General features: G+C 35.8%; 1 protein-coding gene across 2 annotated transcripts in view; it reads left to right on the top strand.

Annotated features, from left to right (window-relative positions):
* Window positions 1-24,094, top strand: part of LOC130010524 (uncharacterized) — a 243,736-nt gene that overhangs the window by 139,473 nt on the left and 80,169 nt on the right. The gene's annotated exons all lie outside the window — the stretch shown is intronic.

A 24,094-nucleotide genomic window follows, 5' to 3' on the forward strand; every position in this document is an offset into this window, starting at 1 on the left:
AAACTAGGCTCCACTAGACTCAAGACGACTAAAGCTTACCGGCCCTGCCCCCAAAGTCTAGACCGTGAATGGTCAGCTGTGATCTGAACACACTTATCTTTGTTAGCTGGTTATGTTAAGGCAGCATTTGTTTCAGCGTCGAGGAGCTGCAGCTACACCCCATCATGCGCGCAAAGTTATCGTTTCCGGTAAAACTGTTGATCTGAATCAAGCGTGTCACACTCAAAATTTGACTGCGAATAACCCGATTCGGAATAATTGTTCCGAGTTGAATTCAGAAAAATATACGGATTCGTTAATTCAGATTCAATTCGGTTTTTATCGAATTGAGTGAATTCAATTCAGATTAAACCCCTAGTGTGAACGCAGCTACAATAAGATCTTGGTTCCTTTTTATAATCGCGCATATCCGAATGTAATTCCTGGATTATGGCCCCTGATTGTTCGAAAAATCCCATTTTTAGCTTGCGGATTCTCTAGAGGTCACAATTTTTTCCCCATATTAAAAACCATTTAAATATATCACCATTCCACCATAATGAAGGTTGAATTCGAATTTCGGGAAAATTGAAATGAGACTGCCCAACAAAATGGCCGCTCTTTGTACGCAAATTGAGTAAAAGTATGTAATACAAAGGTTGTGGACACTCTAGAGGTCACAATTTTTATCCGATTTTGATGAAACTTGAAATGTATGTTCATAACCCAAAGATCTCGGTTCCTTTCGATATTCGAGCATATCTGACCATATCTTCCTGGATTATGGCCCCTGATTGTACAAAAAATCACATTATTTTTTTAGCTTTAGCCATAATTCAGGAAGTTACAATCCGATAAGGGCGAATATCGAAAGGAACCAAGACCTTTGTGATATATAAGCATAAATTTAAGGTTGCATCGAAAGGAACCAAGGTCTTTGGGTTATAAACATGTATTTCAAGTTTCATCTAAATCGGATCAAAATTGTGAGCTCTAGAGGGTCCACAACCTTGATATACCATATTTTTACACTGTTTGCGTACGATGGGCAGCCATTTTGTCCTGCAGTTTTCGTCCGATTTTCACGAAATTCGAACTCAACCATCATAAAGGTGTAACGGTGATATATTCAAACGTTTTTTTTAAATTGGAATAAAATTGTGACCTCCATGACCATAGGGTCCACAAGCAAAATCAAACATGATTTTTTGTACAATCAGGGGCCATAATCCAGGAAGCTGCGGTCCGATATGTGTGAATATCTTTGGGTTATAAACTTACATTTCAAATTTCAACATAATCAGATAAAAATTGTGAGCTCTATAGGGTCCACAAGCTAAAAACACGATTTTTCGTACAATAATGGGCCATAATCCACGAAGTTACAGTCTGATCCACGCCAATATCGAAAGCAACCGAGATCTTAGGGAGACAAACCTATATTTCATGTCTCGTTGGAATCGGATAAAAATTGTGAACTGTAAAGTGGGCACAAACAGTTGTGGACGGCAGGGCTCTATAAAAGTTGAGTGTGCCTGCGCACACACTTGAAAATGGCCTGCAGGGTCATACTGAAACACAGGGATGTAGCCATGATTTGGTGAGTGGTGTATAAATATATCTGGCGAGCGGAGCGAGTGCCAAAATTTTTTGGGAGGGGGGCGTGGTCTTTTATGAAAATAAACCCTTCTGGGTGTATTTTCAGAGCATCTGCTGCCTTTTGTATTTGGTTCAGTGCAAATCAAATTTCCATTTATATATTCAAATTTTACCAAATTCACTTAATTTTCATCAATGATACAGGGATCTAAAAACTTTTTGACACCACCCGACCAAGCATAAAATTGTCCCACCCCACTCTGTTTCTCTGGATAGTTGAGGACCTTTCGGTATTTGTTGTTTTGTTGGATTTTTTTTTCAAATATTACTTTATTACTTTGAGATTAAAAATTAAAATGATTCTTAAAACGGGTAAGAAATAAAATAAGAAACATCATGAAAATTTGCAGGCACGTGTTGGACAATTACGACATTCAAACCTGTAACATTGGAGTGCCGTAAATTGGTCTGGGTGACCTATTTAGGGCAAATAAACAAATATAAAGACCGTAGAATAATTGTAAAATGAATATACCTAGGCCTACACATCTTCTAAGTATAAATAAACAAAATACCAATACATCTTTCTTTAAACTAATTTGGGATGATAGGGTTTACTACGGCACACAAAAATAAATTATGCCGTGACAGACATGGTTTGCGTACATCGGCTTTTACCATGGCTTTGCCGTTTAATTGCCGTGGTAAATTTTGAGCGCCGAGTTTGTGTACAGAGAAGGACGAAGGGGTTTAAATACGACTGGGCGGCTTTCTTCCTTTTTTTTCTCTGTGCTGGGCGGCAAAAAATAGTGCCGAGCGCAGGCGCCGCCGGGGTGGCTACATCTTTAAAGCAATTGTGCCTGCGCACGCCAGACAGGCAGGGGCGACGACAACATACGTCCACATGAACATGTGGGCGTATACCAAGTAAACTTATTCCAAGTAAACTTATATTCATATAAAAACTGTAAAGTAATCTTTGTCACCTGTCTATACAGCTCGTTTATTAACGATATTGTTGATCACAAAAACGAACTGACGGACAACGAACAGGATTATCTCCGAAAATTCAAATATAAAACAAGTCAGTTTTATGGTCTTCCAAAAATCCATAAATCCAAGATGATCAAGGAGTCTATTAAACACCAAAATGCCGAATTCATCAGTGTTTTCCAGACAGGTGATCTTCCATTCAGACCAATAATTGCCGGTCTGTGCTGCCCTACTAATAGACTATCAAATCTTATTGATATCTTACTTAAGCCATACGTGTCAAATGTAAAATCTGTTATTCGGGACGACATAGATTTTGTTAATAGATTGCCCCAAAATCTGAACGATGGCGACGTTTTCGTAACCATGGATGTTTGTAATATGTATGGCAACATCTCCCATGACCTATGCCTTCAGGCCATAGAATATTGGTTGGATAAACATCCTGAATGCAGTCATGAGAGAATTTCAAACAACTTCATCCTCAAAGCAATACGAATCATCCTGACTAACAACACTTTTACATTTGGCGAAACCAATTACAAACAGATTCTTGGTATAGCGATTGGTACCAAAGCGGCACCACAATTAAGTAACTTAACAATGGGATTCCTTGAGGAAAAACTATACTCAATTGTAGAAATTGAACATGGCGTGGATTACAGATTATATTTAGAAAATCAGTTGAAACGATTCCTAGACGATATATTCTGTATTTGGAATGAACGAATTGGCAACATTGCAGATTTGCAAAAAATAATGAATGACTTAGATCTAAATATCAAATTCACAATTGAAACGAACGATCTGCAAATAGCATTCTTGGACGTTCTAGTGAAACGAAGGGGAGAACTCCTTATAACGGATATGTATTCTAAAGAAACAGATACCAAAAACTATCTTTCATATAAATCATGTCACCCACACCATACCAAAAATAATATACCTTTTTCTTTAGCTAGAAAAATATGCACCATTGTGATAGATGAAGACCTCCGGGTTGTCAGATTAGGTGAGCTAAAAAGAAATTTATTGAAACAGTATTACCCCCTCGAGGTAATAGAAGTTGGGATAAATAAGGTATTGGCAATTGATATTCAAACACTGAGGGCTACTAAAGCAAAAGACAGTTCGAATAATATCATTACCTTTGTCGCTACTCATAACCCCCAACATCCCAATTTCTTTAAAACAATGTAAGAGAGCAGGGCAATCCTGGCATCAAACGACAACCTCAGAACGAAATTTGATAATGTTCAATTCATTAAATCACAAAGACAGCCACCTAATCTGAAACGCCTCCTAACCAAAGAAAAATTCAATTCATCTATCACAAGGACCGGCTTTTATGTATCTAAATGCCTGGATCTTCGATGTAAATGTTGTGACCATATTACGCCAAATAGCAAATATCATTTTCCTAAGTTTACATTTAGTGTCAACGACAATATGAATTGTGACACAAAAAATCTCATATATGTCTTGACTTGCAATGGGTGTTTAAATTTTTACATAGGGGAGACGTCCACTCATCTACGGGATAGAGTGCGCACTGCGCAACCATCGACGGGATTGTAATATTGAAAATGGGCCCTTATTTGTAAATAGACATATCTTTAAATGTGCACAACACCTACAAGTAAAATTCCAAATTTTCCCTTTTTATAAAATGAATGTCGATGACACCACGAAAAGGAAATTAAGTAACAATTGGCCATTAGCCTCATTAATTTTCTTAATCCCACGATTATCTTCCAGTCATTGTTCATAAATTGAACCCATATACTATAGATTAACACGTGTGTACATGTTTTCTATTAGTTAACGATATAATGTAACCATAGACAATGGTAACTAAAACCACAGTGTTACTATGTAAATATGTATAAATATACTATACTGTCCATCTTTATACAATGACATTATTTATGAATAGTCCCAAGACGGACAAAAAGTACTTTAAAATGTTAAAATGTTATTAAACCAGTGTTGAAATCAGTTTGTGTCGGCATACCTTTTTTATCTTTTCATCATTTACCGTGAAACAAAGTCGTGCAGCTAATAATTTTGGATATATATATATATATATATATATATATTTCACCCATGATATATCGCATTTGTACATTAGGTATTTGCTTGAAAACTACCTGAGAAATGTTGTTGAAAAGTTGCAGTATAATAAACCAAGTGATTGTATCCACCACACTAGGTGTTCTAGTAATATATCATAAATCAATTGGTAAATAACTCTCAAGAATTATGTAGTGAATTGTTATATCTTGATGTTATACAAAGCTAACCAGTAAAATTAAACACCATTTTGAAAGCCTTAAACGTACAAGAAAAAGGAACTTACACATATCTTTCCTGCCAAAACCTTAAAGTTCAAAACAAATATAGCCGGGCCACCAAACGCCGCCATCTTCCCCATCCAGCTTTACCCAGACTATCTCCTGAAGGGAAAATATATGTTCAAATTATGTATCAAATTCCAATATTAAGTTAAAACTAACTCTAAGACCATCAACAGACAGATTAACGGTGGGCCTAGTAAAGCGTTGACCAGGACCTGAAGAAAATTATCATTAAATGGAGCGTTGACGAGGAAGTTCAGTATGTATAATATAAAGCCATCTTAGTGTCTTGATTCTTAAGTTTAACAAGAAATGGTGACTGATCTCGGGGAACAGTTTTATGCAATATTGAAAAATAAAGTTCTCTATAAATAAAAAAATTATTTGGGTTGCGTCCATTTAATATTCGTCATGAAAGTGAAGCACATAGGTGTACGAAAGTGCAGTAATGTCATATACAACAATGCTACAGACCTGTCAACCCTACCACATCACGTGGTAAAGTGCCCAATATACAGCTCTACTGTGCGTTAATAAATTTCTACTACATTTTCAAACAAAGAGGTTTTTTAATTATCTTGCCAAAACTATGGAACTAAAGGATGAAACTCTTTGCATGTAAACAAAAAAGGTTGTGACTTTTGGTTATCAACATTGATTTGGGGTAATTGTACGGTGTAATTTAGCTATTATTGAATAAAATAAACCATTAATAAACGACCTGTTTTTGGCAGCAATGGCCGACATCTTTGTTTGCGCGCATACAACATCAAATACAATATTTCAAATACAACATAAACTCAAACTATATTTATTTTCAAGATGGGAATACGTCTCGCCGATTCTGAAAAACACGGAACGCTCTTTCGAATATATGGAAAAACAAATGTTCGGAATCTGCGAGAAAATAAATTTTCTGTATATTGTGAGAGGATAATCGACATAATTAAATTGAATGATGTCGATATTATACACTGTAATCCGGGTATCATTTAATCTTGTGTATTTAGTACTAATTTCTTTCACAATTGTCTAATATCAAATCTTTGTTAATAAATTTGTAAAAATCATTTAAAATCACCCCAAATCATCTAATTTGTACTTGTGTCAAGTTAATTAAGCTGACTGATTAATTTTGATAATGAGTGTCCAATTTACAAAACGTGTTTAATTTCTCGATCATAGTTAGAAAATTAATCATTATACATCAATAATCAATTGGGTTTTTTGGGGTTTTTTTTTTGTAATTAATTATGCTTTGCGCGCTTTTGGAAATCTACTGCCAAATCATGGTTTCTATACACCACCCTACAGCATTGCAGCTCTGAGGGGTTGACGGGTTGACGGGTCTGGCTACAGGAATTAAGACTAGAGAGAGAGAAATGGGTTTTAACGTCCACTTGACACAAACTACCTTATTTCGGTACTAAAATATAGTTAAATTTTATTAGCGGAGGACCCAGAGAAAACCCACGAGGTCAGACAAGCCACCCTACTCCTTGCCAAGTACAAGAGGGGAATCGAAACCATGCCACTTGATGCCATGACAGACCTTATAATGCAATGCACACGCGTTAACAACATGGCCACCCAACTCCCTACAGGAATAAGAATATGATAAACCAATCAGAAAAATTACTGTTGCGTTTGACCCATCATACAAAACAAAATTCACATTTCATTCATCAATTAATGCTAATAAGTAGACCTATATATGTAAACATAATATAATTATGAATTAACTGAACCATAGACCTGACTGAACTGAAGGCCTTATTATGATTTAGTAGTACGGATTAGATAGACTACTGACATGATGATATTATACTGTCAGACGTCAGTCACCACAAAACAAATGAGATTGAGACAATTTTAAATTCTTCCAAAACAATATCTACGAATGTGATAGATAATAAAACTTTTCAAAATACCTTCTTTGAATTCAACAGTAAAATTATATACAATAATGTCATTAGTGATTAATGTGTTCGCCATATTTTATCCATGCACCCAATTAATAATTATTCAATTATTTGTCACAGCAACATGCCAAACTATGGCGACTGACCAAGTCACGTCTACCCAGACCCAAATTAGCAGTTAGTCTGGGTCACCCAAGAGGTAATCGGCTGATTGGGACCATGGCTGATTGGGACTTGGCCGATTCGGACCAGATTTATGGCTGATTCGGACCAGATTCTTGGCTGATTCGGACCATGATACGCGCTAAATTAGACCATTAAATTATTTGAATGAAGAGAGTATTTAAAATATGTTTGCATGACAATAAATACTACCCAGTATTATCAAATTGTAACCCAATATCAAATAGCCTAGCTCATACCAGTATAATTACTGCAACGAATGCGATATATTGTAATGAATGAAGTTGAGATAATAAAAGACAATTGTTCTTTGTATAATATTTTAATCAGTAAATATCATTTTATGGGTGCGAATTCAAGTAATTCTTAAAATTTATACCGTGGTAACGAGATACCATGGCGGTTAATTTTAATTCCTTTACAAGCCAATATTTAATTAAAACATACACATATTTAAAAATATTTCATACAAAAAGCGGTAAAATACATATTTTATTAATACACATTTCAAAATGTTTCATATAAAAATCCAAAATTATAAAAGTACACATATTTGAAAACCTTTCATATAACAATGTAATCATAAAAAAAAAAATATTTATTTACCAGCTCTATCATGATTTAATTGACAGTTGGACCATATATATGTGCAGCTTTGTTCAGTAGACTGGAAGACTGTGGATGATATTGAGTTAGAGACTTAACTACTTCAAGATAATATATGAACGAAACATTTTATTTAAAAAATGCAGTATAATAATAATAATAATGACTTTATTTAAGAAGGGTTGAAGATTAGGCTAAGATAAGATAAGATAAGATAAGATTTTATTGTATCAAAACATCCATTAAGGACAGCATACAATATGAACATGTATATAAAGATATAGTATGACAAATAATAGATATATACATGTATTTACAAACAAGACAAATGATAATTTTACATAATTACACATTTACTAACAGGACAAACAGTATGATAATCATCTCAGAATACATATTTACCACAAACTGGTCTGATAATGACACGACATTCAACACAAGCATGATGGATGGGTATAAATATTATAAATACATAAATAACAGAAAGACTTAGTATAGGTGTTGACATGGAAATGTGATATAGGAATGCTAGAAGCATTACATGAATCGATTAATATAACGTGGAATAAAATATATCAATACATGGAAATCTAGATAATAATTTTGATACAGAAAGGTATATCCAGTGATACATGTACATGTAGCGCTACACAATTTATGCACTTAGATTCATTGCATGAAATACAAATGCACTAACTGATTTTGAAACTGTTTTGGGTGGGTTAAATAGATTTTCTAGAGAATAGGGTAGATAATTATCCGTAAATGTTGGGTATATGTAAACGGTACATAAATTTTCATACAATGGACATTCTAGTAAAAAATGTGCTTCATCTTCAGTTTTGTGCATAGAGCATTGTTGGCATATTCTTAGATCTGGGGGGACATTTTTGTATCTGCCCATTTCAATTTGAAGTGAGTGTGAACTAAGTCGGAGTGCGGTCATGGCTATTTTATAGTTCTTGTTATGTAAATAACAGAAATATTCAGCGGGTTTATAGATTTCCGTTTTAAATAAACTGTAGGTCTTAAGTTTTGAAGCTTTAAATGGACTGGAGTGGCATGATTCAGTGAAAAGGGGGTTGAATTTGGATTGGAGTGATGATTTGATATTAACTTTAGTGAGGTTTGACGGATTTATATTGAAATAATTTATTAAGTGTGTTATAGAGGCAGTCCATGAGAGTTTAATATTAGACTTAGCTATTTTAATATCATCATTATAGGCTTCAGCCAGTAACGGATTTGAATCCTTCATGTCAGGATGGTTTAATCTTTTATAATAGAGTAGCATTCTATGGTATATATCTAGTTGCAGTGGGAAAATTCCTAGCTCAGCAAGACAGCCCATATTAGTAGTTTATTGGGGGTTGGCACAATATTGACTTACAGGTTTTTATGGTTATCTTGTTGTGTTCTATATTACTCCATTTAGATAAATTTAATTTTACATTGTGCACTAAATGGGAACCCCAAACATCAGAGGCATACAATCCAATTTGCTTTACAACAGAGTCGTACAGTTTAATTAGAACTTCTGTAGGTAATTGATTAGGGACGCATACTTTACTTTTGATACTATACCAAGCTCGCCTTGCCTTTTTGCAAAGGTCAGACATAGCTCCTTTAAAAGAATTGTTATTAGTTATATTTACGCCTAAATACATATATGAATTAACGATTTCCAGAGAAGTATTACCAAAAGTAAAATTTACATTTTTGCGCTTGAAAATTTTATTATCTTTGGGTGTATGTATGAAACACATTATTTTAGATTTAATTGGGTTTACTTCTAATTTCCACTTAGTACAATATTCATGCAGCTGGTTAAGAGATTTTAGGAGACCTAGCGAAGAAGTTGAGAATAATACAAGATCATCTGCAAATAAGAGGTGAGATATTTTGAGATCACCAAGACAAGGAGCTGCTGTGTTACCAATATAAGTTTGCAAATCATTAACATAAATATTAAACAGCGTGGGGCTTAACACACATAACACACATCCCTGTTTGACACCGATATCTGAACTTATTTGTTTGGAAAGTCCATTGTTGGTTTTAACTATATATGAAGTACCGCTATACATTGAATTTATTATGTTAAAGATGTTTCCATTTATGTCGTGTTTGAGTAATTTAAGTAAGAGCCCCTTTCTCCAAATGGTATCGAATGCTTTAGTAAAATCTATGAAACTGATAAAAACATTTTGATTCTTACTTTTATATTTATTTAGGATCGTTTTGAGAATGTATATATTGTCCGCAGTCCGATGACCCTTACGGAAGCCACCTTGTGCGGGATCTAACATATTGTTTGACTCAAGATAATCTGTAATTCTATTATTAATAATTGACAGGAAGCATTTAGAAAGACAACTAGCCAGGGCAATTCCTCGGTAATTCCCAGGGTCTTCCTTTGGACCTTTTTTATGTATTGGAACTATGTAGGATTGATTCCAGCTTGAAGGTATTACTCCGGAAGCGAGGATTAAATTAAACAATTTCATGTACTGATCTATTAGAATTTCTGAAGAAGCCTTTAGCATTTCATTTAGAATTAAGTCTGGGCCATTTGATTTTCCAAGTTTTAACTTTTTAAATGCATTTCTTACTTCTATGGCTGAAATTTCTTGGTTTAATTCAAGGTTTACATTATTTGGTATTTGGAGATTGTGAATTATGATAGCCTTTCTAACACCCTGCCCTTCATAGAAAATATTATACAAAAGATATAGCTAATAAATTAAACAACACACCACAATAAATTACAATAGAGGAAAAATATAAATATACAAATCAGTTAAAAGATTAATTTAAGTGCATGTATATGCAGGTCATATAACAGAAAGTTTGAATACATATAGATATAACATGTATTAACAAATATACAATATGTATATGCTTATAATATGGAGATACACGCAGAACACATATCATACGAGATAAGCTTATAGGTTTTTAAGATAAGATATTTGAAGTAGATTTGATGTAAAGAAGAAGTTTGTTCATGAAAAGATTCAAGTTATTTCAAGTTTTTAAAAAAGCTGGCAACGAATTCCAGAGTTTGGGCCCTTTAAAGCGTATACTGCTTTTAGCTATATTAATATTTGGCTTGAGAGTAGTAAGGTTATTGTTAAGATGATTATAAGGAGTTTGATAATAAGGTAAGAGATCAAATAAATAATCAGGGCATTGAATTTTATAAATAAATATACATTGATTAGAGATATGTCGATTTACTATTGTAAGAATTTTCAATTTGTCTAGTTGAGGGTATTATTTGCTGCCGAGAAAGACGGTCAAAAGATTTAGCATCACAACGGTCCCATATTGGGAAACAATAATCTAGATGTGTTTGAAAGTGGACATTGTGGAAAAGGATACGGAATGGAGCTGGAAGATATTTTCTAATTTGACGGAGTAGAAATAATTTCTGGTTTATTTTTTTTAGAAATTTACTCCTTTTCCGGTAAGATTATGATTGAGAAAAACACCCAATATTTTTACCGAGGAGACGACTTCTAATGGTTCATTACGTAATTTAATATTCAAAGTAGCAGGAAGGATATTTCTTTTTTGTTGCGTTGTGATTAGCATAGCTTTGGTTTTCGATATATTTAATCTCATTTGGTTTTTATCTGTATTGGCAATGAGAATTTTTTCGGCTATGTTAGAGAAGAACTCATTAACTATATTGCTATCCAGTGGTATGTGGGGACTGCTGTTACTTAGCTGCTGAATTTAATGCATTCCATATCTGAATTTTTGTTATCTCCGATCAGATCCTGGAGGTATTTTGATTTAGACTGACGAATCATTGTTTTTAAACGATTTCGACACTTTTTATATTCGGTGTCATTTTTCTTACTCTTATGGAAATCACGCTGTCGCATTAAATTTAAAATTTCACTAGTGAGCCATTGAGGTTTGATAGCTGACGTAACACGTCTAGTTCTGATAGTAGCATGGTGATTAATTATTAGAGTTACTAATTCATACCAAATTTGAAGAGCATATGTAGGGTTATTTATCAGATAAATATTTTCAAAGTTAATTAAAGATACATTATGGGAGATTTTTATAGAGAGTTGGCCATTCTTGCTATAACAGTTCAAAAGTAGATGATGAAAGAAGAATATATTGAAAAATTCAGTCAAATTACTTTATTCTGAACATAGTTATCATCGTTGTAATATTTGCCTAGAAATGGTAGCGAAATGTGTCTTCACCTTCGCCGATCGTTTGATTGACAGGCGTTAACTCCACCTACATATCTCGATTATCAAGTAAAGTTTTCAATGGCATACGGAAACGCTTTACAGCGGCCTCGCTAAGTACACTCTATCATTTAGCCTCGATCTAACTGACGTATTTTCATCAGGTTACCCCTTATTTGATTTAATCAATTAGTGAAATCCTATTTAAATCCGAGCTGTAGCCGAGCCATCCGTGGGTCTACAGAGTTGATTTTGGTCTTGTTGTTTAAATAAAGATCTAATTTATAATTTCTATAACATCTGAAGCCTAAATTAAGACTTGCAATAATCAGATTTAGCTCTTGCCTAATGCATGATTAAGCTTAGGTCATGTATGTAATTATCTTCAACAAAATTTCGAAAGGATCTGTATGAAACATATAGAATATTTTTCTGGATGATAGAGACTAATTAGTAGTCAACAAAATATTTTCTGAAAAAATTGGGTATAAATTTAAGGATGGACATTTTTAAATGAAATATTAAAACAAAAAATTAAAAAAATTAATTCTAACAAAACTAATGAAGATTAGTAGATTTTCAACTTAAATTATATCTGACCGTATAGCCCTCTACATATTAACCTGGTCCAGTCCCTGGGTGTGGCCCTGGTGACCCCCAAAGTGGGTTATACTCATACTTTTGAGGTACATCGGTCGAAACAATTTTAAATGAAAGAGTACATCGCACTGAGTACGAAATTGCCCATAACAGACGATTAGGCCCCTGGGATGGCCCAAACTGACACCCCAAAGACGAGGGGGCCAAAAATGAGTTATACTCATACATTCGGTCAAAGCCAATTTTAAATGAAAGCGTGCATCACACTGAGTACGAAATTGCCCATAACAGACGATTGTGGCCCTGGAACGACCCAAACTGACACCCTAAATATAGACCCCCGGGGTTTAAAAAATGGTTATATTTATACATTCGAAGTACCAGTTGAAACTAATTTCAAATGAAATTGTATACCCGTTTCTGATCCACAGTCACGAGCTTTGGCACCCATATTGCATAAACTTTTGTCATTCCTAACTCGTTGGCGATAATGTGCTCAACTCTATCATCAGAGATGCTCACAACACTGGCAATATGTCGAGTGGTCAATCGTCGATCAGCCATAACCATGTCATGCACCCGGGTAATGTCAGGGGCGGACATAAAAATTTTGTTTGGTTGGGGGGGGGGGGGTGTTTAACAAAAATGCGACCGACTGATGCATATGTCCCTAATATGAGTGCCGCAGTCAGGGGCTGAGCACCACAGATGATAGTTGATCTGGAAGCTGAGGGGTGGGGTAGGGGCAGTTTCAATCTAGGGCGCCATCCACAATCACTCCCCACAATAATTCATGAATGTCAACAAAATACTGGCTATAACACTGGGTGTCCCGGTAGAACATAGATCGTATTGCCCATAGCTGTTAACCGATCGTTATCTCGTCGGAAAGCAGTTTTATTCAAGTTGACATAAAGTTTATGTCATATAATATGATGATTGTTATTGATTTTGTAATTAAATTTATGTGAACGTGGCAGTGGCTATAACACTGAGCAAACTGAGACAATTTAGAAAAATTTCAACCAATATCCTGGCACTTGAGGTCATTGCTGGGAGCAAATTCTTGTGAACAAGAGAACCAGAAATAGGAATCAATGGGACAGAATCTCGAAATCTGTCCCTGTCAACTGCGCCTGTTTTGCAAGAGTTGTCAAAACATTTGTACAGTCTGACCCCCCACGACCCACGCACCAGCGGTACTACTAACTGGGCAGTTCACTATAATCGTGAATATGACAGTGCTGAGGCAGTATAAGACCAGAGGAGTGGATGAATGATGTCATAATGGAATCAGCGGGCCCAGGCGCGAAAAATTTCAGATATGTAACTGACCTTTTATTTTTTGGGGACTGGGCCTGAAAAGTTTTAGTCAATGTCATGACAAATGGGGTCAAATTCTCGTTAACGAGAGGATAAGAAATGGGACAGAAGCTTGTGGCCCGTCCGTCAATTTCGCCGGTTTTGTGAGAGTAGAAATAACAATTCTACAGTCTGTCACCCCACTCACTAGTGGTACTACTAACTGGGCGATTCACTGTAACTGTGAATATGATAGTGATGAGATTGTATAAGAGAGAGGAATTGAAGAATAATGACATGATAGAATTGAGCGCCGTAGGTGCGAAAAAAAAAAATTAGATTTTGGGGCTTTGTCTCACGGGGGCACTTTCTTGGTCTCTGAAATGCCATTTACTGGACTTTATGGTCTGGGGAAAGGTTTTGCAGAATTCTGATGGTCAGAAAATACTTACAACATGAGTAAAATACGTTTTAATTTCTACTGGGATTAAATATGCAACAAGTAAAAATTCTTAAGTTCAATAGATTGCCTTAACATTTCCTAATTTAATTTTTTTACGTATTTCTGAAACAAACTATGCTTCCGATAACATCTTACCAACTGTTCAACTAATGTTATTCGTATGACAATCAATAATATAATTTAAGTTATCAAAATCTTCATAACAATCTCTCTCAATTTCTTAGACCAACATACTCATAACAGGGATTTTTTTTAAAACATTTCAAGTTGACTAGTTTATTTTATACTATACCGTTGCAATTTAGGTGCACGGATCCACACAAAAATTTTCCCTTTATTTTGGCATTGTTTACCTCATTAATTCATTTAATCTGAGACCGACTGCAGTGAACACTTATTTTGAGACCCACTATTTGACGTAAGAAATTTAGGTGCACGTATATTAAGTATTGTTTGTTTACCTCATTAATTCATTTCATCACTCGCCGATGCATAATTTTGAGACCGACTGCAGTGACTGCACTTATTTTGAGACCGACTATTTTTCTCCCTGGGGGACAATAATTTTTCTCTTAGACCAACTCATTAATTCAGTGAGCACTTATTTTGAGATCGACTGCACTTATTTTGCGACCGACTGCATTTATTTTGCGACCGGCTATTTTCTCCCCCCCCCCCCACACACACATTTACGCCCCTGGGCAATGTTTTCTTTAATGGTTGCTATTGATGGCCTTGCGGGACGCGGGTCATCGTCAAGGCTCTCTCTGCCACGCTTAAGCCCACTTCTTTACTGTGGAAAAGGGAGGGGCATCATCCCCTTAAGTGGAGATCATGCCGGCATGTATTTATGTTGGGGTTAGTCCTTTCAGTTGCAGGTACTTGATGACTGCCCTATAGCCAGTTTTGTACATTTATTGTGGTTTCAATGGGTACGAAGACAACAATAACACCACAGGTGCAGCTCCTTTGTCTATGATTCATTCAATGAGCGTACTTGTTAGTGGCAAAAGTTTGTTTCAATCTGGCCTCACAAGAACATTTTGTGCACTCAGATCATAAGTACACTTACTGCCCCACGTTCAGGTGTTGCAGTGAAACTTGGGGGACAGCGCCACACACTAGAACAGCCAGTTATTTCTATCCCGTCTCTTATGAAACTGCAACAGGGCATATTAGCTGTGAAAATGTACCAGTGTGCAGCGCTGTCCTCCAAGTTTCATTGCAACACTTGAACATGATGTAGTCAGTGTATTTATGAACTGTGTGCACAAAATGGTTACCCCAATATTTAGGGTGTCAGTTTGGGACGTCCCAGGGCCACAATCGTCTGTTTTGGGCAATTTCGTACTCAGTGAGATGTACTCTTTCATTTAAAATTGGTTTTGACCGGTACCTCGGGTGTATGAGATAAGTATAACCCATTTTTGGGCCATCCCAGGCTCTGTTATCGGCAGTTTTGTACTCGCAGCCTTACTAGTCTAGAGGTCTCGGGTTCGCGCCCTGTGTTGGCAGAGAAACTTCCTCGGAATTTTCAGGCGTTGTCAGTGGTGCAGGATAGAAAGCCTTGCAAGAACAGTTGTCTAGTCGTGTAGATAGGACAAAAACGAGGTTTATTGGCGTGCACGTACATGTAAAAACCCTTGACAGATGGAATTCACCGCTGGCATGGCGTATGCAAGTCTTCATTACCCGAGTCGGTGTAGAAAAGTAGGATATTAAACCCCATTTTACTTCATTTCACTTATTATATAGATTGTCAAATATTAAAAAAAAACACGGAATGGGTACCCTATTTGTAACCTATTCCTAATGTCGACTAGCTAAACAGTTACCATTTTTATACCATTTCGTTAGAGCGTTAACCGAATTTTCTATCTCGTCGTCTTATTACTCACAACAAACAATTGAGTCAAGGATTTTAAACGGAACGGAAATTATAAGTTGATAAATATAAAATTTCGAAGAGTGGAAATACCCATGACCTTGGCCTTGTCAGTGGTTTATTTCTCAGAAGAACACCACACTGCATACAATAATTATAAGTGGTTAAATTGTCGGGGGTGAGATATTAAGAAATAGCCCGAATGTTGTTTTAATATATTACTCCATGTTTTGCTCGAGATAGGGCTTATCCAACCAAAAAATTGTTTCTAAATATTATATGTAGGCCTAACCTAAATTTCAACTAAATTAAACCTTATTAAAAAAATATATCGGATTCCAGCATTATATAGACATAGACATATACAGTAAATTATATCCCTAAAAATTTTACATTTGTATTGAAATTACTACCTTACGTCAATCGCGATAATCTGTGATTTACATGTTGACATCAGAATGTCACGGCTATGTATAAATGTATTCTGAATTGAACAAGGCGCATTATGATAATGAACAATCCTTGCTTGTCCAGTCACAATGCAACCTCCAAATCTCTCCTATTTCGAAATAAATCCACTGTAGCTCATGGAATCGACATTATAGAAGAAGAAGAAGAAACTTTATTGCATAAAAAACCTTACAGGGTTATGTGCACCTACAGATAAAATTATAATAAAAAATATAAATGAGCCAAACACAGGATACATACATGTACATAATTATATACATACTTTCCAGAGACAGGAACGAATTGTATATAAAAGCTCCTAAACATTTCAAAATTTCTACATTTTTATTTACATAAGTATTTTAAATTGTTGAAAAACATTCATTTTATAAAAATTTGGCTCTCGAAATAAGCTTAATCTGAACAGTTCGATTTTATTTTCGTAATGTCGTTTGCACTTTGTTAGAAAATGAATTTTGCATCTAAATAATTATCATAATTTATGTCATTTTTTTTATAAAGACCTTAGCTTATTTAAGGAAGTTCCATCTATGCCTTTATTATTATTTATTTTTTTTTTGGACAATAAATTATTATAATATGATTTTAATTCTACATGTACATTGGATTTTATCGATTCACAATTTTTAATAAATGAAAACCAGCTATATCTTCTACGGAAGACCATTAGGGTCAATCAAATGAACAAAAAAATATTCTGACTATCTTGTAATTACCAGTTTATTTCAAGGTAGCCATACACTGATTTATCGGTTGGCTAGGCTAACGAAGTACCTTTTTATGTTACGGGATCGGCACATTCAGGTCATGCTCCCATTAATATCATTAGCTATTTCGTACCCTCATCAAAAACCATTCATTAAGTTCATACTCTCATTAACTTCATAGTCCCACCAACTTCATACTCTCATTGATATCGTTTATTAATGATTCATTGATTTCATGCTCTCCTTAAAGATAATTTCCCGTGTACAAACTACGTGATATGATGATATATTTGGACTAAAATCATATTCGCACTAATTAATCTATCAAACATTTGCTTCAAATCCCTCTCAAAACTTTGTATTCGTTGGGAGATACCGCAAGCTGTAAATAAACTGTTGTTAGACGCCGTGTCCATTTTTCAGAATGTATTTTCGTTACTTACTGTCCATTTATCGTACATATTGAGACTCCGATTTTCAACAGATTTGAATCATATCTGCTGTTCAATGGCCGTTGATGATTAACCGTAAAAATGTTTTTTTTTGTTTTAGTTCGTTTTGACTTCGCACAGTTTTTAATGTCCTTTGAAATGTAAAAAAATCGCTAAAATCTGTAACTTCTGCAGACAATAAAAACAGCCAAAAATCGAAATTTAATGAAGTTTTCGGAAAAATATAAATAGCGTTCTGTGGCTTAAAGGGGGGCATTAAAATTGATGAATCGTGATATTAATATGAAGTTGGTGGGAGTTTGAAGTTAATGAGAGTATGAACTTTATGATTTAGATGGAGGCATGAAAATAACGAATGATATTTATGGGAGCATGCCATGAATGTGCCGATTCTGTAACATAAAATAAAGTACGGCGTTGACCCGAGCTATTCGATAAATCTGTGTATGGCGACCTTAAAATAAGTTACTCATGGGCTTCTCCATATCTTGTAATAACAAGATAGCTATGTTGCTACTTTTTCTGCTTGTTTCTAAGGTATATTTGCACATTTTAATATTAAATTTTTCTATCATTGTTGAATCTATATAAGAAAGATGAACAAAATATTTGTCTTTTAAAGTACATGTACATATGTTTTTAGCCTTTTTTTGGACATTAAATTATTATAATATGATTTTAATTCTTTAGCTTTATGTTGTTTTTCGTCCATATCCATAAACCATATATACGAATTATATGTTATGATCGGTCGAATTTGGGAGATAAAAAGTTTCTTTACAAGATATCGATCTGGATTTATTTTAGTTAACTTGCTAATCATAATGTTAAATGCTTTACTTCCTTTCTGTGTCAAGTTATCCATGGCAGCTAAGCAGGAGCCAGTGTCTGAAATGACGGTTCCAAGATAATTGAACTCATGAACGTTTTTTAAATATTTTCCATTATACATAAAATTATGGGAGTTATTTGTTGATTTGGAGTGTGTTAAGCACATAGCTTTTGTTTTATTGGTATTTATAGTTAGTCTCCACTCATCGGAATAATTTTCTAAGTTGTCGAGACATTTTTGCAGACCGTCTTTAGTTTTCGAGATCAAAACGATATCATCAGCAAACATAATACTGTTGAATGAAATAGTATCTAGTTCTACTGGTTTACATTCTTCATTGAAAACCTCATTTATATCATCAATGAATATGTTGAACAAGGTTGGACTCAAACAGTCTCCCTGTCTAACACCTATATCTATCTGAAAATCTCTGCCTAGCTGATCTTCTAATATCACTGTTGATATTGTTCTTTTATATAAGTCTTGGATTATATTGAAGCACTTTTTTTCCAATACCTTAGCTAACTTAAGGAGAAGAGTTTGTCTCCATACAGAATCAAACTCTTTACGGAAATCAACAAATGCTACATATATTTTATCCTGTTTATTTTTTACGTATTTTGAAACCAGTGTTTTTAATATAAGTAAATTGTCTGATGTTCGGTGGTTTTCTCTAAACCCAAACTGGAAATTGGAGAGCTTACTTTCTATAAATGTTTTTAACCTAGTATTGATCAGAGAATTAAAAAGATTACCAGATATCGCAATACCTCTATAATTATTGGGATCAGATTTGTAACCTTTTTTATGTAGTGAAGTAATATATGTTTTTCTCCAAGAATCGGGGTATATTAACGTGGAAAGTATTTCATTAAATAATTCAGTTATAATTGAGGAAATAACATTTTTTCCACATTTTAGCATTTTCAAATCTATACGATCTAGCCCTACTGCTTTATATAAATTTCAAGTGTCCTGCGAATTAACGGATCTGTCTTTATATTAATTGGTTGGAATTAATTGTCACGGGTTAAAACCTAGTTGGGTTGTAAAGAAATGAATATGAAACCCAGAAGGTTAGGAAGATGATCATCACACATGCCTAAACACAGTCGGTCTATACCAGACCACTGAATGGAGATGGAATAACAAGAGTACAGTTTGACACAACAACTAGATAGAAACTTATAGAAGACAAATACATGGACATTGTAAACCATACAAGCATTATCACATGTTGATATGCTGTCGGTTCTTATTAGAAGGTGGAGTCACGGTGGATCAGTAAGTAGGAGGTTGGCTAGCTAACCTGGCGGTCCCGTGTGCGATCCCTGGGTTTCCCTTGTCAGTGGTGCAGGACAGAGGGTATGGCAAGGGAAATTGAATGGGGCGAAAAACCGAGGTACTGTGTGCACATTGGTGTTCCCGTAAAAGAATCGTTGAAATCTTGAATTCGAAATAGGCCGTAGCCCCGCCGCCACGGCTAAAATTCCCTGCATGGCGAATGCACAGCTTTATTAGCCCAACAGAACAGCGGGACGCTAAACCCCATTTCATTTCATTTTATTTCATTAGAAGAGCTGTGTGGTAAAGTTGATAGATGGTCGCCATTGGATTATTAAGTAGAGTTTATTCATTGTTGTGATAACATGAACACGATGCTCAGTCCATGATGTTATCAAATTGATTAAACTAAACATAGAACTATAAAACAGTCTACCATCCATTCATTAACTTCACATCAACATGATCGTATACAGATGCACCAAAATCCTGAACCCAATAAGAAAATTAACGGTAAATGATGGTGTATCGTGCTCTAATACCGATGCATGGTGACAGGAACAGAAATCGAGGGATCCGTAATAAATAACTCTTGGAAATGAAATAAAATTGGGTTTAACGTCCTACTTTTCTTCTCTGACTGGGCTAATGACGACGGGCATACGCCATTTGCAGTGTGTTACGAGCATTGGCGTACTGGCAGCCCCCACCCTCCTGAGTCGGACAGATCAATATTTTCTAGTATATACCCATGAAATACAGCAACATATGACTCAACATAGACATTTAAAGCGATCGTAACAACAACAATTTTCGGTGAAATGGCAGGTTCTGGAGAAACAACACTTTCTGGAGAAACAACAATTGTTGTTTACGGTATACAGTGATGCTACAATATGATCATAGAATACATAGAATGGTCTTCTGATTGTGTATAATGGGAATGGATGCAGAAATATTTTATGAAAATAATCCCTAACTATAGTCATATTGACACTGTATATCGAGTAAAAGCTTATTTCCGGAGAATACTGTATTATACTTGTTACTACATGATACGAAGATTCCGACTATGACGTAGTAAACATCATTCACTGAATGTCATTATGAAATGTCTTCTACTTTTCCTAATGATGATGGAATTTACTATAATACCGCCTGTTATTCAGTGCCGGACTAGGCCCACCTGTCCACCTGTCCGTGACAGGTGGGCCTAAGCTCATTAAAAAAAAGTGGGCCTAAGCCTATAAAGAAAAAAGAAAAGAGAAAAAGAAAAAAAAGAGAAAGAAAGGAGAGAGGGGGGGGGGGGAGAAAAGAAAGAAGGAAGGAGAGGACAGGACACAGGATAGGAGAAAGAATAGATAGAAAAAATATGACTGACAAATTTCCTCTGCTTTAGTCTGAAATGCTTGGAAAATGGGTTTGCGGTTGTCAATTTTCAAAATTTTCCTGGGGAGGGGGGGGGGATGGCACAGTCCTCCTTGGTCAATGTGGGCCTTGGTCAATGACCTGACAGGTGGGCCAAACCGGCACTGCTGTTATTCGTTTTACAACTTGTAATTAAGAATTCAAAGATGAAGCTAAACATCGCTAGAATCATAGGTACTTAATACACGTAAAATGGCCTCCATCCGAAAAAACAACGAGCTGTTTTTCATTTCCCTATTGTTGATTCAATGTGAAGATATTTCAAGTATCTATAAAGCATCTAGGTTCAAACTACAGGTAGACAGCATTGGAATGACGGATACCAAGTATCTCCTAGCTGCATAAAACAGCCTAAATGACATATAATCGATACACAACTCAGGTTATTATTTATACTGTCCCGCTAATTCGTTATTCAACACTTTATTAGACACCAATAGAATGATAGATGATAAGCATCCCCCAGCAGCATAAAACACAGAAATTGACAAATAGCCCAGATCCCGTGTACACATTGGCGTGCACGTTAAACACTCACTGACAGTTGAAATTAGATATAAGAGTAAGCCGAAGCATCGCTGTCCGGGCAAAATTTCCTGGCGCACTGTATGGCGTATTCCCGTCTTCATTAGTCGGAGCAGAACAGAAGGACGTTAAACCCCATTTCATTTCGTTATTAGTGAATAATGAAAAACGAAACAACTTACACAGCTAACTATATTTCCTTTTTTAAATATGTATCCCTGGCGAATAAATTCCAGCTCCTTCAGTAAATTATATCTCTGAAAACTAAGCAATATTTACATTTTTATTGAAATCTCTATCTGACGTCTATCATGTTTATCGGTTATTTACAGTTCAAATGCTGACATCAGAATGTCCCGCTATTCTGAATTTAACTGTCGCTTACAGAATCGGCATTATATACATTTAAAATGTCCTGCGAATTAACGGAACTGCTACAACTATTATAAAATGAGAAAAACGGGGTTTAACGTCCACTCGACACAAACTAGGGACAAACATATGGTTCAATTTTATTTGAATAATGTTCTTTTCGCGTACAAAGGGGTGGGGGTGGATGGCCGACTGGTTAGCACGTGCGTGCTCTATCATAAGGTCTGTCATTGAGTCAACTGGCGTAGTTTCAATTCCCCGGTTGCACGTGACAAGGAGTAGGATCCAACCTCGTGGGTTTTCTCGTTAACCATTAGCCCCCCCCCTCCATGCCTAGATAGAAACCTAGAAGACAAATACACGGACACTGTAAACTATACAAGCATTATCACATGTTGATATGCTGTCGGTTCTTATTAGAAGGTGGAGTCACGGTGGCTTAGTGAGTAGGACGTTGGCTCGCTAACCTGGCGGTCCCATGGGGTTTCCGGAGTGGTTCTCCCTTGTCAGTGGTACAGGACAGAGTGCCTGGCAAGGGACATCGTATAGTCGCTCGAATGGGACGGAAAACCGAGGGCCCGTGTACACATTGGCGTGCATGTAAAAGAATCGTCGACAACTTGAATTCGAAATAAGAGTAGGCCGTAGCGCCGCTGCCCGGGCTAAAATCCCATTTCATTAGAAGAGCTGTGTGGTAAAGTTGATAAACGGTCGCCATTGGATTATAAGGTAGAGTTTATTCATTGTTGTGATTACATGAAAACGATGCTCAGTCCATGATGTTATCAAATTGATTAAACTAAACATAGAACTATAAAACAATCTACCATCCATTCATTAACTTCACATCAACATGATCGTATACAGATGCACCACAATCCTGAACCTAATAAGAAACGTAAACGGTAAATTCGTGCGGAACCAACAGAGTTACACTATTGGTGGTGCATCGTGCTCTAATACTGCTCTTTGGTTTTTATGAATTGGGCGCAAAAACGATTATTTCAGCTCAACACCATCTAATATAAAGCTCTTTGTATTGCGACTGGCGTAGGGCTGGGGACAAGGAGAGAAGCACTTCTACAAAAAAACAGCGAGTTACCCCCATCCCTTAGAAGGAAATAACTGGCAACAAGATACGGTGCTAAGATCTCGCAATTAGGCGATTGATCCCCAACCTTTGTCAGCATACAGAAATACACTTTTGTGAGAGACCCAACGAAGAAAAGTTTTGGCCAGGGCATTAAGGAAACAGTCAACCTCGACCTCCTACAAAAACAAACAAACAAAATAATCAAACCGCAGCACAGATCACGAAGTCGTGAAATGAGGACAACCTCGTTTGGAATATATTTACCAAAGGAGAAACAGGAAACAAGTTGGGAACTGCCCAATAACTGTTCGGTGAACAATGCAGAGATAGTGGCCATCCGTCATGCTATATTATAGATCTCCAATTAGAAGAGTAGAAAGTTTGGCATACCAAGTGACTTAATGAGCAGCTTGATTTCAATCCAAAATGACAACTCGGAATCAAGACCAGAAGTCATTTTGGGAATAAGGAACCTGTATCAGAGAGTCCTACAGAACGGAAGCAACTTAGCGCATGTGTGGATTCCATCACAAGTGGAAATCAAAGGGAAAGGGTACATAGATACACAAACGAAAGTCTTAGAGACACAACACCATTCTGCAACATACCATAATATACGGCGAGACATCAAATACCAAGTCATTGTCTGAACGAAAGTCTTAGAGACACAACACCATTCCGCAACATACCAAGATATACAGCGAGACATCAAATACCTAGTCATCGTCTGAGAAGAATGTACAACCAATCATGTGTGGTAGACTGTGAGGGGTATACACAGAAGAGAGAAGGGGGAACTAGTGGAGATGATGGAGAACATCATG

This window comes from Patella vulgata, chromosome 2 (assembly GCF_932274485.2).
Source record: "Patella vulgata chromosome 2, xgPatVulg1.2, whole genome shotgun sequence".
Taxonomy (NCBI): Eukaryota; Metazoa; Mollusca; class Gastropoda; family Patellidae; genus Patella; species Patella vulgata.